Consider the following 17,119-nt stretch of genomic DNA (forward strand, 5'->3'; position numbering starts at 1 on the left):
ATGGAGGAAACACGGCTGCTTTCTTTTATTTTTTCAACTATAACGATACTACGGCGGAGGAAAAAGGGGATGAAGAGGAAAAAGACAAGATGGTTAGGAGAGTGGACTTCTAAAAAGAAGCCAATATTCCCACGTCTCGTTACTAAAAGAACTGAGAGGCGAACCAGATGACTGGCGCAATTATTTTCGAATTGACACCTCAGCCTATTGTCAATTGCTAGATTTGGTAACATCATACATATTGAAACAAGACACCTGCATGAGAAAAGCCATTACACCCCATGAAATACACACAGCAACTCTCAGATATCTTGCAACAGGACGCAGCTTCAAGGACTTGGAGTTCACAACCATAATATCCAAACCAGCGTTAAGCCAAATAATTCCTGAAACCTGTAATGCAATCTACTTGGTTTTAAAACAGAACTACTTAAAAACTTTTATACAATTCAATAAATTCCCGGAGAAAATCGTGGATGCATTGCCGCAAATCTAACATTATTAAGCTTTTTTTGGGAAAAATGAAGCGAACTACAGTGGAGCTAGTCCTCAACTGAGATCGAACGACTTGTCTGAACATGCATTTTCACGTAACGTTTTATCCTGTCAGTTCTCGCAAAACTATGCTTCTCCCATCATTTCTGCGATCTGACCTTGGATTTCATTTCGATTCGACAAGATGTACGTTTTGCTGTTTACATGCCACGTTTTAATGTATAGGATTTGTCCTATCCAACAAAACGTACAATAAGATGTAGCGTGAAAACCGGCCTTTAGATACGAGTTGGAAAGTAGAGTAGAGTGTAGATTGTTGTTAGCCGTAATTTAATTATTTTGAATTGTGATGTGGCATCCGAAAATGTGGTTGAAAATATTGCGTACCATAACAACACTGATTTTGTAGAAAGTGCTGGTGCTAGTGCCAGTATGAACCAAGCAGAACTATCAAAACCCAGAAATCCCAGCGACCTACTATATTTCTTACTGCAATTGACTATGTTCTTTAGGTAAAAGTAAATTCAGTTTGTGTTCTAGCTCATCATGCCAGACTTTGTCAAAAGCCTAGGCAACATACAGAAAAATTGCTAAACAAACTTTTTTTTCCTCTAGAGTTTTTTCTATTTGATCAGTGATTCTGTGGACCTGGTCTGGTATTACGGGATTATTTCTAAACCCAAATTGATGTAGAGGGATAATACATTTTTGTTCTATTATAGGTTTTAATATTTTTAATAAAAATTTTTCAAACAATTTTGAAATCATTGGCAGCAACGATATTGGCAGATTAAATGTTACCTCATTTGAGGATTTGGTTTCCCAGGTTTTGATAGAATAGTTATTTCCGCTATCTTCAAGCATCTTGGGAAGCATTTAAGTCTAATCTACGCATTCAATAGATTTGATAGCTTAACTATTGCTTTTCTGGGCAACTGTATCAAGATTTCTTCTGTTATGAGATCATACCCTGGTGCCTTTGGATTGATGTTTGTTAGTATTCAAAGTCAAAGTCAAAGATGAGGAAATTCTTCTGCAACAGAGATATAAGCATCCCTCTCCGAATAAGAATGCTAAGGGGCTACGTATTTAACACGCTATTATACGGTGTAGAGGCCTGGACTCCCAAGCAGAACAATATAAAAAATATTGAAAGTTTCGAGATGTGGTGCTACCATCGAATGCTGAAGATAAGTTGGGTTGAAAGAGTCACAAACTTTGAAGTAATGCGAAGGATAGGAAAAGACCCAAAAATGTTGTCAACGATCAAACGAAGAAAACTCGAATATTTGGGTCACCTGATGAGAGGACATAAATACGCATTACTTCAAAATATAATGCAAGGAAAAATAGAAGGAAAACGGAATCCAGGCCGTAGAAGAATGTCATGGTTGCGTAATTTGAGAGAGTGGTTTGGCTGTACCACTAATGAACTCTTTAGGTCAGCTGTAAACAAGGTCAGGATAGCCTTGATGATTTCCAATGTCCAATAGGAGTGGCACAAGGAGAAGAAGAAGAATTACATTGTCTTCCTAATATTTTCATCTATTTATGGAAAGTTGTCAATTGCAAATTGTGTATCATGCGGTTTAAAAGTATTTTCTAAATGATATAATGAACAAATATGTCCTCTTTTTCTTGGTCAGTTTTAGCCCATGCACTATCAGATATTCTAATGGGTTGATTTTGTCTTATTGACTTCTTGAGTTTGCTATGAATCTCTTGAATCGCTATCTTTTTCATAGGTAAGCTCCCTTAAGAATTTTTCAGTGAGTGGCTTAGTGTTCACTCACGCTGCCTGCTGTAGATCTATATTGTCTCTGCTTCTTGGTTACGCTTATTTTTATTTTGTGGCCATTCATTCATACACTGTACGTTTTATTTTCTTTTAATGTCGTCACTTCCCTTTCGATCTCTCAGCGTATTTCCTGTAATTCTTCTCGGTACTCACATCTCTGCAGTTGCCAGTAGCCTTTGCGTTGTGGCTGTGTCGGGTCTTGTTTCTGAGGCATAGGTCATTATTGGTTTTACACTGGCTTTATAAATTCTTAACTTCATCTCAGTGTTAATGTGTCTGTTTCTGTTTCGCCATATAGTGCTATTAAGGCATCCTGCCAGCCTATTTGCTTTTTGTACTTGATCTCTCACTTCTTTGTGCAGGTCTCTATACCTAGACAGTGTAATTCCCAGGTAATTTCCATTACTTGTTTAATACTGATGCCATCAATTTCTATTTTACGTCTGGTTGGTTCTTTGCTGACTACTATTGTTTTAGTTTTCTGAGATGAGATTGTCATATTAAATTCTTTTATTTCTATGTTAAATTTGTGAACCAGTCTCTGCAAATTATCTTCATCTTGGGCTATCAATATCAATATAGTTTCTAGAAACTATCAGTTTTATTCTTATACTGTTTTATTCTTTGACTACTAATCCGTGGTCTTAGAAAATGTTTAGATCTGATACTATGTCTAGTCCCTCTTCCATTTTAATGTAATTTTGTGGGATTTTTCTAGTAATGTAGAAATCTAATAGGTCTGGTAACTTATTCGTAGCTGTAGGCCAGTACGTTGGCTTGCCAGTTGAATAAAAGTTACAGTTATGCTCTTCAGCTGCAGAATATATGGAATAAAAGTTACAGGTGTGTTCTTCAGCTGCAGAATATAATGCACACCCCTTGGGGGAGATATACCTGAAGTTCCAGTAGGTGTGCTTTGCATTAAAATCTCCACCCAAGATAAATTTTTCGACAAAGCTTTGCATTAGTTCGGAGTAGTCCTCTTTTTTCAAATTTTATTTTGGTGAACAATATATTGCTGCAATTTTAATATAATTTGATTTACAATATTGTATATTAAAAATCTTACTGTCATATTAACTTTAAGTATTTCAGTTGCTCCCAAGAATTTCTTACAATTTCTGTAATATTTTAGATCCGTAAATAATTGTGACTCATTACCTAGGTACGCCACTGGTTTCAGCTCCCCTACATTTTACTCGAACCGAGTGTAATAACTTGTTATCGTTTGTCATCACTATTGTTCGATTCTTGTTCATTAGAAATAACACCAATTACACAATATCTGAAACTGATATTTCCGATTTGCAAACAGATTTCAGGACTTGAAATGTGTACGATATTATCGATGTTGTTTTGTATGAAGGGTTAGATTTTCTACAAAGTATGTTTAAAAAAGTAATATTTTATTTTCATTCACAATTTCCACAAAATTCATGCTGTTATTTATAGATAAAAGATACAATTAGTGAATACCTATGCTATTACAGCTCATCAACATGAAGGTCGAAGATAAAGAGAAGATTTAACTTCTGTTTTTGATACTTTACTTTATTTTCTTAAGTAACGTGAACTACTTACGATGTCGTGTCAAAAAAAAAAAATTATGGTCGGAAAATCTGAAACTGTGAAAATGGGTGGAAAATATTGACGGTCAAAATTTGGGACATTAAGCGTGTTCGGCGTATTGGACACCCGAAATTGTTATTACAGGACTAAGAGAAGTAAGAGATACTTTATTCAAATGTGTCATTGAAGCAATTATTCCACATCAACAAAGATTTAATGAGATCAACATTGCAGAAAACAATGCTACTTCCTCGATGTAGCTGTATCATGAGCGATGGAAACATCAAGATCTTGAAAGATACGCACGCGAACCGTGCATTTATGGTAAAGCCCACTCGTCTTCCTTTTGGTACAACAGATGCTGTAACTTCACCTGGAGAATTAATGTCAACATCTGTGGTCCATTTGAAATGTGTTGTAAGAAATTTAGGTATTTGATTGTATTTAAAGATTTTTGCACCAAATTCTGTTATGGATATCTGCAAAAATTGTTTTGAACACTATGAGCGCCCATGCTAAAACTCAAGGACATAAGATTAAGGAGCTAGTTAGTGATAATGGTGGAAAATTCGATAATGAAGACGTCAGAAAAGAACATGGAATCACTCAGAGATTAACCGCTAAGAAAATGAAAGAAATGTTGTGGATCACAAGACTTTTTAAATCTGTAATTAATTTTAGACAAGTATTAGATTTGGAAATTGATGACGCAGTAGCAATTAAGTTAGAAGAAAATTGTCAATGTCATCGTAGAACGAATGACATTGAAATTAAACATTTTTTCATAAGAGAAAAAACTGGAAAATGCAAGTTAAACTTACGACAAATTTCCACTGAATAACAAGTTGTAGATGTGATGACCAAACCTCTAACGAAAATAAGATTCCAGATCTTTCTTTCAAAGATGATGGGACTGATGTATATGCGAAAAACCGCTTAATAAGGGAAAGTGTTGAAATTTAGCATTAATAGGGTTTTTGACATTGTGTTTGTATTATTTTAATGTCACTGTTAAGTTAGTAAGATAATAATTTAAATAAAAACAACACTAATAAAATACACGTTTTCCTATTTTATCTTCAATTATTATAATTACCCAAATTTATAAAGAAAAAAAGTTTTTGAATACAAAATATATTGCAAAAAAAGTTATTTAAAATATAAAATATAGAAATGTTTCAAATAGCAAGAAAAATCTTCTGTGACTTTCACAGGATTTTAATTACAACCACGACCCAAATAGTTGATTACTATTAACATGAACTAAATACACATGTTCGCGAAGGGGTTCGAAATCTTGTCTAAACTTCATTAGCCTTTGTATTTTCTAGTGAGCCACTTGACGCTGCTGGCTTATTAATCTGCAATTTTCTGGTAAGTGCAATTCGCGAATTTCTCGAATAAAAACTAATAAGACACATTTCCACGCTCCACTGACACAGCTAAAGGCTTTATAAAAAGTAAATGCCTGTATGAGTGTCTGACTCCTTTTTCATTCCAATTCCAACTCCCCTAGTTCTTGCTGATGCGAAATGGCAAGTCAAACGGAATCAAATTGACACGATACAGGGGGAGGGCGATAGTTAAATTCTTGCAAACACCAACACTGATATTAGTTTTATTTACACCAAAAATTACCAGTGCATATTAACGAAATGGGCTGTCTACTCTCTTCGATTCATTAGAGGTAACACAGTTGTAATGTCAACGATATGTTTATTACCTGAACAGCACATATATCAAGGTGGAAAAAGCTTTGTATACTACTTTTTAATAATTGATGTAAACATTATTATGAGAGATTATAATGCCAAAGTAGGTGAAGGACAGACCGAAGACATAGTTGGAAACTTTGTTTTAGGCCAAAGAATAGATAGAGGAGAAACACAATAGGAAGTTAATCAACTTCATCGGAAGTATTGGAGATTAAGCTATGTACAAAAGAGCTCTATAGGTCGAAGAGCTGTGAAGCCGCATGGCTTTAACGACCTCACATAATCTTACCTTGAAAAACTTAAACATCCAGAAGTACAAGCAGAGATAGAGAAAATAGTTAATTCAATGAAATATTCACGAAATCAGAAGACATGGCTGAAAGTATTTTGCACACTCTCAAAACATAAATCACATCAATACAAACAGAAAAACTACAAGACTACGAGGAAAGGAGTAGAATTTTTTTGGTCAAAGGAATGTGATGAAACCACCAATCTTAAAATATCCGGATTTTAGTAAATAATTCATTTTGACAACAATCATCGAAATGTTCAGCAATTTTAAGTCAAAACTATAACGGAATAGACCTACCGATAGCATACGTATCAAGAAGTTTTAGTAAAGGAGAATGTAATAAACCAATAATCATCAAGGAATTACTAGCAGTTCATTGGGTAATTAACCATTTCAAATTTTATTTATATGGAGCACCAACATTTTTGCTAAAAACGGATCATATACCCTTGACACACCTATTTTCAATGATGGAATCTACCTCAAAACTTACGAGGATCAGAATAGATCTAGAGGAATACGACTTATTTTCGGAACAGTTTTTCGAGAATAACATTGCATCAACTAAAGGACTTATACATAAATAACAAGCATATACTTGCTATAACCCGAGCTCAATCAAGAAGAAAAATGAAAGAAACAAGACACAAGGATACAGAGAGTAAACCTACATTACAGCCGGAAGTCCACAAGCAACCAGTAAGAAGGTTACTAAATAATTTAGAGGCGCATAGACTACCAATTTTGTCTTTTGGAGTAGACTGAATCTCACTAAGAATGAGCATTCGGATTAAAAACAAAATCAAGTGCAGCAAGAACATGGCCACAGGATTTAATCACTTTGATTTAAGTCAAATGTTGGCATAGCTTGATTGGCTGGTGGTAGAGAATGCAGTACGTAAAGTAAAGATATAGGTAAATGATATTATTTTTAAATGGTGCATAATTGATGAATTTATAAAAGAAGGAAACAAATTATTGAAAAATATAGAAATATACATACATATGCGAAGTACAAGAAACAATAGAGGACGACAAAGAAAAACGTAGGATAATGGAGGAATATCATAACCACCCGATGTTTGGGGGTCATGTAGGAAATAATACGCTAATAAAGAAACTGAAGGCAAGATTCAAATGAAGAAACATGGAAAAACACGTAAGAAAATACATTAAACAATGTCATAATTCTTATTACACGTTAGACGCCATGAGAAGCAAGTGTGCATCTCAGTCACTGAACTTACTGACGCCATGAGAAGCACCTTTGCATCTCATACCATTAGTGTATTTCAGGCTACGTGGTACATCCGCGCTTCACAGTACCCATTAATTTATTTGGAATACAGTTTCTCAGTGGCCTGGTGAACTCTTTTATATATTTAGCCTGTATTTTTAGGATACTAGTGTCTAGCAATAAAACAATATGTTTTTATGTAGCTTGAAACTAAGTTTTATTTATATATAATATAAACAACTATTTTTAATGCAAAAGATCAGTAAATGTTTCTTAAAAATTAGCAATACATGTTTCTAGTTAAGAAATAAATGAAAAAATAATATTTGCGCATATACAAATGTCTATGGATTACATGAATGAACCTCGCAAAAACATGTGATACAATAAAATGTATTGCACTGAATGCACCTGAAACGAGAAAAGGGAGTTTTAGTCTGTGCAAATTTTCTACCATTACCTGCTGAATTTTTTGCGTAACATGTGATACATCTTCTTCTGGCCAAACTTTGCTTTTCCTCCATATGGTGACCTTCACGAGCATGTGGCATATGTTGTCAGGATTAGTCTAGTGAAATCTACCAGTTGACAAACCAACTCTTCCTTGAAAGATGTGATGGACACGTTACTGTTGGTTCTTTTTTGGTAAATTATATAGGCTTTGACAATAGCTGACCCTAGAAGAAGCTCAATTGCTCTCAATGCTTTCAATACCATTTTACTGATTCTCGTAATGCTGTAGAATAAGACTTAAGTTGGTCGGATATATATATATATATATATATATATATATATATATATATATATATATATATATATATATATATATAATCCTTTGCTCTTATTGTAGTCGACAACAGAAACTGGCTTTTCAACAATTCTTCCCCTTTGATGGACATCTACCATTTCAGCAGTATGCTTTGTACTCAGCATAAGCACTTCGCGTTTGTCCTTCCACTTAGTTACTACTACACCTGTGTTACTCTCCATCCCAATAATCTCCCCTTTCTTTAATTTTGCTCCTGTCACTTCTTTAGGATTAAGTTTCCTGTTTTCCCCTTAAAGTTCCCACCAAATTTGTATTTTTGTTTAGCAACCTATGTGCTAATGTAACGCTAGTATAAAAATTGTCTGTGTATATAGTACGTCCAACATCTAATAAGTTATTAGCTAAACTAAACACAACACTATCCGGAACTGACATATTTTCAGTTTTATCATTACCACAATAAATTTGTAGATCATAAACCTCCATCCAAACAGAGTTTGTATATCTTCACCCCCAATTTATGTCTCTTGTTTTTGATATACTGCCGAAATGACAGTCGCCCCTAAAGGGAACTACAGTTTCATCAATGCAAAGTTCTTCCCCCGGCACTACCACTCTCTGAAAATTTGATACCAATTTCTCCAATAGGGGTGATAGTTTATACAGTCGAAGTCCTTTATCAATATTTTCATTGTCACTAAAATTGGCAAGTAATAATTCAAACCGATTACGCGACATAAGACACTTTACTTTGCTTTCATATAATGGATTTTTTTACCAATATAAATACAATCTTGGCAATCTTTGCAATCCCATCCAGACAAGAATGGCCAAAAATGTCTTTATTTCTTCGGTATTTGTACCCACTTATGAATTCTAGCTTTTGGACCATGACCCCCTATATTTATCTTTTGATGTGCATATATTTATCTTTTGATGTGCATATCGATTAGTTTCTTGCACAATCCAATCAATAATGTCATCATTCACAAATAGTTGAAAAAAGTCAAGTGGAGTTTTATCATACATCTCAAAAAACTCGGCTTTGATATCCGAGTCTTGAACACTGAATGTAATGTTTTTCAAGTTCTGACCATCTACCATGTTCCATAACAAGGGATGGTTATGATCAATCACAATGTCATCGTCTTCTGAAGAGTTTTCATCATCTGGCAGTCGATATTGGGAAATAACATTGTCAATGTTATCGTCTACTGTTCTTAAGTTTTGCGATGTTGAAGGTAAATCTTGTAAATTACCTTGCATTTTTTGTCTCTTGCTCTCTGGAACCCCTTGATTTGACGAAGAACTACTTATTTCGTCATCACTATCTAATTCAAAATTTTTATCACGAACACTGTCATCACTCTCCTCGTCTGAAAAAAACTCTTCAACTAGCTTTTGCAAACGCTTTTACTCCATTTCATATGACATTGAAAACTGATAATACACACTACAACCTCGCCTACCGATAACCAGCTAATAACTAACACGAAATGCATTTGTCTAGCGAATGTAACGTATAAAATAAACAAGTTACGACAGATTTATTCTTGCCTTATACGAGAAGCAAGTGTGCATCACATGGCTCCAGGAATCTAAAAGTTATTTGTGGCCACGAGATGCACACGTGCTTCTCACTTAAAAAAATTCTAAAAAACAATAAAAATGTAAGATTTTGTACTTAAACTAAAGTATAACTATTTAAAATGCATAAACTAATACTGTAAATGTATTTAATAGTTTGGCCCACATAACTTTTTTTTTAATATGCATTGTGGCGTTTAAGGTGTTAAAGCACAAAAAGGAGCGACAGGAAAGATATAAGTCAAAAACGACGCCACAACACTTCGAAATAGGAGACCTAGTCCTGGTCAAAAGAAAAGAGACTTGTAAGTTTGATAGTCTTTATGCAGGTCCTTTCATAATAACAGAGGTAAATAACGTTAACTGTAAAATTAAGATGGATAACGGTAAGATCAAGGAGGTGCATGAAAATAGGCTATACGCTTACAGTCCAGAAACACAGTAAATTAGTGATATGTGAAAACGGGAACAATTATATTGATATTAAACATTTGTTTTTTGTTACTAGATATAAGTAAATATATACCAAAAATTTGTATATAATTCTATAAATATGTATATGTAAATAGTGAATGTAAATAATGTATGTATGTACAGTAATCAGTTGATGATGACACGAAAAATTTTCTTCTTTCGGAAGGGAAGAGTAAAAACAGTTTATGTAATTGATTGAAAACGAACAGCACTCAGAAAATTGTTCTTCTGAGAGATAGGGATGTAACGGGGTTTAATTAAGCATCCAGAAATCAGATCTAAGTAACCCAATTCAGTTTAAAACTTTAAAATCCTTTTAATAATATTAATTATTGCTTATTGCTCAATGCGATTGTTTGTTTATGACATTGAAAATATTTGTGTAACTAGAACACGCTTACCGACGCGATGACCTAGTGAAATTGTGTACAAATTATATTAGTAAAACAGTATTACATAAACAGACAATCGCATTGAGTAATAAGCAATGAGTAATATTATTAAAAGGATTTTAAATTTTAGATCTTAAACTGAATTGGGTTACTTAGATCTGATTTCTGGATGCTTAATTAAATCCCATTACAAGCTTAAGAAATCCAAAGAATACATGAATGACAGAAGCAGGAAAGCGAAAGCTTTTAATATTTATAGTCAATATGAATATTTATAGTCAATATGAATATTTATAGTCAATATTTATAATATTGATTATTCTCAGCTGGAGACTGTATGCCTGTAAATTTTTTGAAAATGTCAACATAATTTATGTTTTTCTTATTGGAACACTATTTACTTAAAAACTCATTTATACTGTTTTGAGACTAGCTTTTCATTTTATTATTTAAATATTTATTATATAGTAATCAAAACAAGTACGAGCTTCTTCTGGGAATTTATTTGTTCTTCTATTCTTATATCTTGAATAACGAAATTACAGCAATTTAAATTTTTCAAACCTACCTCCGTACTAAAATATCAAGCTCGTAAAGCGACATCTGTAATTATCTAACGATTTATCGTCGAACTATAGAAAGAGACAACAATAAAAATAACAAACAATTCAAAATAAAGGGCACCATTCGCGGCTGACTGAATTCGACGATAAATCACTTTGTGATTGGCCGATATGCGGCTACCGTAATACTTGCGTTCGCCTTGTAACACGTAAGAGTTAAGACTTATAAGGTTAAGTTCGTAGGATAGTTATTTCTTTTGTTTCCAAAGCATACCTTACTTACAGACAACAGGTGTTGTATGTTAACACGTTGGATGCAAACAGAAAACTTTCTCGTGGCTTTCACCTAATAAAACAAGAACCGAAATAATTCTTCTTTATTTTTTCGTCCATATTTCGTACTAATCACAGATCATTAATATCTTAAACTGTTGTGGCTCACGCTTTACCTTGTGTTATACATTTCCGGATTTAACTTTTTTTTATTTGAAATTAACGTGTCTCGACAGCTTATGGTCATTGAAACGGGTACAGTTTACAACATTATACATATTATACATACAAACATTTGGTATTAATAATTATTTGTGGAGAAGCTAAACAATAAAACTTACACTATGCACTGGTTAGATTAGCTCAAGTAAACATGTTTTTTTAGACATTTTAGAACATTTTCAAAACGGTTTGGAAGAGTAAGAATTTCTTTTAGATTTCCTTTTAAGTTGTATTTTCATCCAGACTAATCATACTGGCAGCAATCCATTATCACGCGTTGGATAGAAAGTAGTGTATTACACTATTGACATACTGGAAGGTTTTCTGATGTCATAAAGTATCCATGTGTGAGACTTGTATGCCGTATTCGTAGTAGGCAAATAACTGATTTTTCTTTCCTATTCACAGTCAACATATTGAGGCGAGATAGGTTTGGTTGAACTTCATGCAGCTTATTTTTTATTTTATTCCACAGGTCTGCCCATGAGCTGAGGAGTTTTTGTATAATCAATACCTTAAGATCCGTATGAGTTTGAGCCTCTTTGAAGGCTCACTTAGAGGAACATGCTGCTTTAGCGGCCTGATCTGTTTGTTCATTACCTAATATACCAATCCTTGTGACTGTTATGTTAGTAGAATATAGTTATGCTAGTGTATTTTTGGAGAAGCTGCTTCTTATGGAACGAATCGAGGACAGAGAATTAGTACCATTAGCGATTGTTTTGCTTTCATTTGAAGTAGGGTGGATTGAATTGTTTAATGTCTGAAGTATTACATATAATTCTACGGTTTAAACACTACAGCTTCTAGATAATAGCACAAAGCTTATTGTCGGCGTCGTTATGGATACAGCACAGACACAACAGTCGTCATTCTTGGACGCATCGGTGTATAAAATTTCATCAAATTGTGATGAGTTGAGGATGTTTTGAAGGGATTTTCTAAGGATTAAATACTGGAAGCTTGTGCATTCGTGGAACTGTCATAGGGGTATAAATAGTAGTAGTATTTGAAAGGTTGATAAAATCCAATAAGGGAGATTATATTTTTGTTGACGTGAGTGCATGATTGGCTACATTTGCTGGGGGATACTCTATTTTATTCATTAGATTTATTACCAGGTTATGAAAGTAGAAGTTTTTGCCTTCTTAGATGGAGTGGTGGCTCTGAAGATTCAACACAAACACTTTCAGCAGGGCTTGATTTGAAAGCACCAAGACATACTCAAATGATGTATTTTGAATCGTGTTTAAAGACTTTAGTGAGGAGCTGTTAGATGTTATATAAAGAATACTGCGAGTTTGCCCTTTTCTTCATAAAGGAGAGATTCTTCATCACCTCTCGAAGGGTAGCCAGCAAAAGATTTAAGTAATTTAATTCCTTTAAGTTCCTGAATATGCTTTCTCCAGGTAAGCTTTGTGCCAAAGCTAGCACCCAGAAGTGTCAAATAGTTAACTGTTTAGAAGCTGAAATCACCAATCCAGCACGCATAGACCAGGTGTCTATTTTGTTTATTGTATTTTGTAGCGAAATGTCGGTAGAAGCTGTGACTCTGTCTGTCTTGGCAGTATAATATAATATCCTTAGCATATATCGACTACCTGACTGGTGGTTCTGTATATGAGTGAAAGTCATTCATGCTAACTAAAAACAAGGCAAAGTTAAAAACAAAACCCTGAGATAAACCGTGATCCAAAGCATGTAGTTTTGATATTTTTCCACTTTTTAATACTCTAAAAGATTAATTAGTTAGAAATTTTTTAAAAATAAATAAATGTTCCCAGTTAAATTATATTCTAGTAATTTTCTGAGAATTAGAGATCTTTGTACAATGTCAAAGGCACTTTGAATATCTGAAGTTACTACTATGTCTTCGCTTTCTATTTGAAACAGCGTTAACAATGCCAGTGTGTAGAGTGACCAAGCTATCCATTGTACCTCGATTTGATCTGAAGGCTGTTTGGAATGGGTCAAAAATATTATTTCTTTCTAGATACCATAGCAAGCGTTTATTGGCCATCTTTCTTAATAGTTTACATAGTGGGTAAGTGAGAGAAATAGGTCTGTATAATTTTAGATTTGGAGATGAGTCATTCTTTTTAATAGGAATTGTAGTTGCTTGTCGCCATAACATTGGGAACTGTTTTTGAGACCAGATCTTATATAGCTTTAATAGTTTGAGATGTATATCTGGATAAAGATGTTTTAGGAATATTGATGGGATATCGTCTGGGCCGGCTGCTGAGTTTTTTAGCGAGGAGATGGCTTCGTTTAATTTTAAAAGATTAAAAGGAATATTAATAGAACTAGCGTTAGAAAGCATTTTGGGACTGGATATGTTGGTATCTGAGTTATTAGCAAGATTCGGAATATTTGATATATCTGAAAAGTTGGAGGCAAAGATATCATCGGTAATTATTTGATCCTGCAGGGAAATGGCGGTAATTTTGTTGGATGTATTATGATTATGACCTTTCATACGTCTTATTTTTGACCACATTTGCGCGGGTGAAGGGTCATTTGTGATTAAACTAACGTACTGATTCCATAAGGCTTTCCTACTATATTTTAGAATACGCCTGGTATTCGTCCTATTTTTTTTTAAATTTGTTAAGTCCGTGGTCTTATGGGTATTCCGGAATTTATTTAATGCTTTTTTGCATTTTTTGACTGCTATTTTGTACAATTAATTCCATCAGGAAACAGGTTTCCTGGAATGGATTCATCACCTGGATTTTCCTGGATTCATCACCTGGAATGCCTTCTTTAAGGAAGGACATGGGGGAGACTATTTGAAGACCAACACTTTTCGCTGCATTTTAAGTTAGTTCATGTGGAATGTAACAAGAGATGTTCGAAATTAACAGGTACTCCTTTTGTTGGAGGGACAACAAAATGTTTGTTTTAGAATTCTTATTATGACGGGTCCGATTTGGGATTTCAGAAGTTGATCAACGAGATTTGGGTTCGCTAGATGTATGCAGATCCTATTGTTAAACATTATGAATGCAAAGGAAATATTTTTTGGTTCGATGATATCACCAATGGCTTTAACATAGTCTAGAAGTTTAAGGTTCTCTTCTGCATGCAGAATTATTGCCTGTTCTTTTTTTGGAAAAGATGCTTGCGGTGTAGATTTTGCAGCGGTTACGTATGAGAGGGATGTAGTTGAAGGAATGTTGTTTGTCGCACTTTGTAGATCCATGGTTAAGGTAGAAACTATAGGAGTATTGTACTGCTTATGTAGACACAGACAATAACCTTGTGTTATATCTCTTAAACTGGTTTTGCTATCAGAAAGCCATTGAGTTGGATGGCCAGCAAGAACCAGCAGACTGGTGAAATCAATCCCTGTATGCACTTTGTATAAATTAAATATAACTTAGAATTATTTATTAATATAATGAAAGCAATACGTACAAAACTTGTCCAGAAATCACTTTTCTAAATTACACTATCAAATCGACTCTAATAGGTGCAACGATTTTGCAACTGTTACAATGTGACAAAAGATCAACAGTACACCACTATGTAAGCATAATACACAACATTATTCAGGATTGCGGAATAGTTACTTTGTATTTAGATTTAAATAAAGATATTTTGATTTGATGATATAATTTTTCAAAGGAAGCTAAAATGCCCACCAAAAACATAATTTTGTAGTCTAATCTAATCAAGATTTTTTCGACGGCTCGCTAAATTGGGACATAAGGATTATATTGACTTAAAATATGTTTAAATTAAACGCATTTGATACCATAAATTAAATTTTATAAATAACATTGCTGCCGTTGGATCCAAAAATAATTTCTATTAATAATTTTCCACATATGCACAAATAACTCAAACCAAACCGTTTTAATAAAAGCCAAAGTTTCCTTTGTTTACTGAACTGTGGTATGTTTGGCGGTTTGAATGTGGATATATACACATCTGGCAACAAGCGAAGAGGCGGCACGAGGCGGAGCTTCAAAAATTTCCCGAATTGTGAATATAGACATCCAGCGCCGAGACGCCTGCTCAAGACGCCTTCCTTTCAGTCCGTCGGTCCGATATACATAAAAATTCTTGTTGCTAGAACGAACGCCCCCACATTAATAAGCAACAAATTCTGCATTAGTTTTTTATGTTTCGGCGATAACAAATGTTTGCAGCAGGTACTAGGACAATCTACGAATGTATATTCACGAGTTATTTCGTTTGCTTGGATATAACGAGAAGAAAATAATAATACTGTGATATAAACCAAATCGTATAAAGTATTCTAACAGTAATAGTAAAATAAAATGTACTGTCGGCAAAAGTGGGGAAAACGCTTTTTAATGACATCTCAGTTTCTTGATCCTATTTATATGGAAATAATACATACTTTTTATGTGAAATATCAAAATTATCTAACCTAAGAAATCATCGTAGTGTGATCAGTATGATGTTTTGACATTTATTTCTGATATTTCGATACAATTTTAAAAGTTTTCTACCAATCAATTTGCATTGAATGACAACAATAATTCTTCGACTACTAATTGTTTTTCTAACAAATATTTGTTAACAATTAATCATTGATAACAATTTTCTTACAATACATGCCCTAAATAAGTAATTTTCCTGTATTTATCGTCTTTCCTAAGTCCCCCTTCTTGTTCAATATCCTCAGCATATATTCGGTAGTCATACGAGGGTTGTTGGTTTAATTTCGGCACAGAAAAAAAAATTTCAATTAAAAAAATCTAAATTATTTTCAAAATGTTCAGCGTTACATTATATACAGTTATGAATGAGAGTAAATCAACTATCAAAACCTTTTCCAGTCAGAAGATGGTATAAGTAAAATTTCCTGTTTCAAATTTTCAAAGGCTCAGTCTGCTATTAAAGATAGTTAATCACTCAATTTATTTATGACTTTGAAAACGTAAAGAAGTCATCAGCACTTACGTCAACACTGTACGATGAATAGAAACATGTTTTTAGTGGTTAGAAATTCAGTGTTATTGGGCTGTATGGAAGATTGCATTGTGTTGATGTACCATGATTTAACACTTAGCATTTCTAAGAAAAGTCCAGTAAAACAAAGTTAATTAGCATACACAATTGTTTTTTATTTAACACCTAAGCTGTGTTGAAATTTGGTCAAGTTGACCAATTATTATTAGTTCTTCTTTGACTTAAATTACTAAACGGTATTTAAATTCTAAGATCTTAACTCTATGGTGTCCTCTAATTTTGTCTAGCAACTATGCATTATAGCTAACATACAACACAGATTATGCTCTGCTTTTACACTTGTTAATATTTTACATTAACTCAAATGGTTTTCTTCGTTTAAGTCTTCTTTATAACTCAGTATTATCGAGGAGCTGGATGGCCTCGATGTTTACGTCACTATAGAGACGTTGAGGACGACATGTATGATGTACCAAGCAGCATCAACGATGTTTCTTAATATTTAATTCTGGAATCTTTGTATAATCTGGATATTACTTGAAATTATGTACGGATAATGCTGAATTTTTTCGCATCAGCCAATACATATTCTTGTAATGGATACCTAGTTCTCCCTTTTCTTTTTAATATGGACTTTTCAGCAAAATCTTGTATTAAGTGTGATACCCAAATATTTTGCCGAAGATACACATGGTATTTGGACATAATTTATTCTAATTAGAATACACAATGAAAATGAAATTCCTGTAGTTGACTGTATACCATCAATCACAAAAGTTTATT

General features: G+C 33.6%; 1 protein-coding gene and 1 pseudogene across 2 annotated transcripts in view; both read left to right on the forward strand.

Annotated features, from left to right (window-relative positions):
* The window catches only part of LOC140452206 (WD repeat-containing protein 3-like), a 52,644-nt pseudogene extending 44,600 nt beyond the window's left edge, over positions 1 to 8,044 (forward strand).
* Positions 1 to 17,119, forward strand: part of LOC140451858 (E3 ubiquitin-protein ligase Rnf220-like) — a 466,577-nt gene that overhangs the window by 207,599 nt on the left and 241,859 nt on the right. The gene's annotated exons all lie outside the window — the stretch shown is intronic.

Source organism: Diabrotica undecimpunctata, chromosome 10 (assembly GCF_040954645.1).
Source record: "Diabrotica undecimpunctata isolate CICGRU chromosome 10, icDiaUnde3, whole genome shotgun sequence".
In the NCBI taxonomy this organism is placed as follows: domain Eukaryota; kingdom Metazoa; phylum Arthropoda; class Insecta; order Coleoptera; family Chrysomelidae; genus Diabrotica; species Diabrotica undecimpunctata.